This window comes from Gadus morhua, chromosome 14, assembly GCF_902167405.1.
Source record: "Gadus morhua chromosome 14, gadMor3.0, whole genome shotgun sequence".
Taxonomy (NCBI): Eukaryota; Metazoa; Chordata; class Actinopteri; order Gadiformes; family Gadidae; genus Gadus; species Gadus morhua.
Window position 1 is genome coordinate 4,354,891 of NC_044061.1, and position 2,500 is coordinate 4,357,390.

At 49.7% G+C, this 2,500-nt stretch overlaps 1 protein-coding gene across 1 annotated transcript in view; it reads left to right on the forward strand.

Moving 5' to 3' along the window:
- Nucleotides 1–2,500, forward strand: part of c1qtnf4 (C1q and TNF related 4) — a 17,365-nt gene that overhangs the window by 250 nt on the left and 14,615 nt on the right. The gene's annotated exons all lie outside the window — the stretch shown is intronic.

The window sequence follows — 2,500 nt, forward strand, 5'->3', positions numbered from 1 at the left end:
AAGTTGCACGGATCCTAAGCGTGTGCGTGCTTAAACGCTTTTTCCCGATTTATAAAGATTCCGCTGCGTGCAGCATATTCCAACAGGTTAAACAAGTGATTGCAATTAATCAAAGTTGAACAGCCAGCGTGTGGGTCGCTTGGAAAGATGCGTCGCTAATGTAGAACAGTAATTCCCCGCGTCGTGTGTAGGCTAAATTCTCCCACTGTCGTGTCAAGTGCTGCTGTAATATTTATGATGGTTCCAAAGTGGACTGCATGGCGCAATAGCGGTAGTGTCCGTGCGTCTGTGGAGCGCCATCTATTATTCACCCTACCGGGTCTCCAAGAGGATGCGATACCCTTCGCATACCTTACGCACACAACGACGTGGTCCAACCTCAACCCACCAGTGCAGAGGATGTCACGCTTATCGTGCTGAAACTAGAGAAAGAGGCTTGCAGTAATGAGACCCGAAAGAGTTGAGCTTGTGTGAGATAAGGAAAATGTTTTTTTGTTGTTGTATCTTAAATCGCCGACGGTTGTTGTGTGATTATCTCTACCTCGATATGATGACACTTGGTGCAGATCCAAAGGATCAGGTCTTTATTTTGAGGGAACCAAAATGAACTGTCATTTGCCTTATCGCTCTGTTCATCCGATTCTGCTCCGTGGTGTTCAGGCGCTGGAGGGTTTGATCCAATTGTCTGCAGATAACATCTCCCACCCCCGCGCTGCTGCTACAGTACCTCACAGGGGGCGTGCACGTGTCTGTGTGTTGTGTGTGTGTGTGTGTGTGTGTGTGTGTGTGTGTGTGTGTGTGTGTGTGTGTGTGTGTGTGTGTGTGTGTGTGTGTGTGTTTCTGCGCGTGTGTGCTTGTGAGCGCGTGTGAGTGCAGCGATCGTCGCCAAAACCACAACCACACTAGCGTCGCCTTTCATTGGCTGGAAGTAGTGCGCGCGTGTTGCGTGTGTGTGTGTGTGTGTGCGCGCGCGTGTGTGTGTGCGTGCGTGCGTGTGTGTGTGCTTGTGTTTATTTAAATATATAATGTATAATTATATCTACTATACAATTAAAATATATTCAATTAAACACACCCATATGTGCGTGTGTATGTGTGTGTGTGTGTGTGTGTGTGTGTGTGTGTGTGTGTGTGTGTGTGTGTGTGTGCGCGTGTGTGTGCGTGTGTTTATGAGTTTGTATGTGTGTGTGTACCTGTGGACCCCCCCCCCTTCCCACCCACATGAGTAACTAACTCATGTGCATCACACACACGCGCCCATCTCACCCTTGGTAAACCGCCCTGGTGAGTGCGCGCACGCCGCACGCCGCACGCCGCACGCCGCATACCTTTTCACTCCTGGGGGATTTAATTCACCGTGCTATCAGCAGTCTGTTTGTTTACACTCCTCTCCGAGTCCACAGTTACAAATGTAGCCTTTGGCGGGGTTGATGAGTGGCTGGATAGACATGTAGGTAAATAGATCGAGTGACTGATGGATCGAGACACAGACAGACACACACAGAGACAGACACACAGACAATAGATTGATAGGGAGGAAGATCGAAATGGAGGCATAGATCAACAGATGGATAGGTCAATAGACAGAAAGATAGATGTAAGAGGATACTTAGATAGATAGATAGATAGATAGATAGATAGATAGATAGATAGATAGATAGATAGATAGATAGATAGATAGATAGATAGATAGATAGATAGATAGATAGATATACACACCAAATAGACAGATAGACAGACAGATAGCCACACGGATAGACGATAGATGGATGGATGGATCGACTGATATATATATACTGTAGTAGATATATAGGCAGATGGATTGACAGAGTTGACCTTTGGCTTGGCTTGCATGAGATTCGTCCATCCCTGCTCTCTCTCTCTCTCTTTCTCTCCTGCTTTCTCTTTTCCTGCAGTACCATGGACAGCTCTGGGCTGCAGGTGCGCTTACCGCTTATTGTTATGACAGCGGCGAAAGAACATGTTCAGGGGAAGGATTAGTGCTCACAGGGAGATCTCTGGCTGCCTCACTCCGGCTAGCAAAGCCATCGGTCGCGCCTCCCTAATGTCTTTCTCCCTCTCGATCGGTACAGATGTCTTCCTCGGTCCTCAGTCTAGTCCCGTGGTCCATTGTGGAAGCATGTGGCTCCGGGGGTAGAGCTGGGTTAGCTGGTAACCGGAAGGGTTGCTAGTTTGATCCCCGGCTCCTCCTAGCTGAGTGCTGAGGTTTCCTTGAGCAAGACGCCTCACCCTGACTGCTCACCGACGAGCTGGCTGTCGCCTTGCGTGGCCGACACCGCTGTCGTTGTGTGAACGTGTGCATGAATGGGTGACTGTTCGGCAGCATTGCAAAGCGCTTTGATTGGCCGCTGGTTAGAAAAGAATAGCCCACCTTCCCCATCGCTGGTCTTCCTCGGCCCGCCAGTGGAGCCTGAGTCCGACGGCGGTGTGCGTGTGTGGGGGCCGGGGTCTGGGAGGAAGGGTCCCGGGGAGGATGACA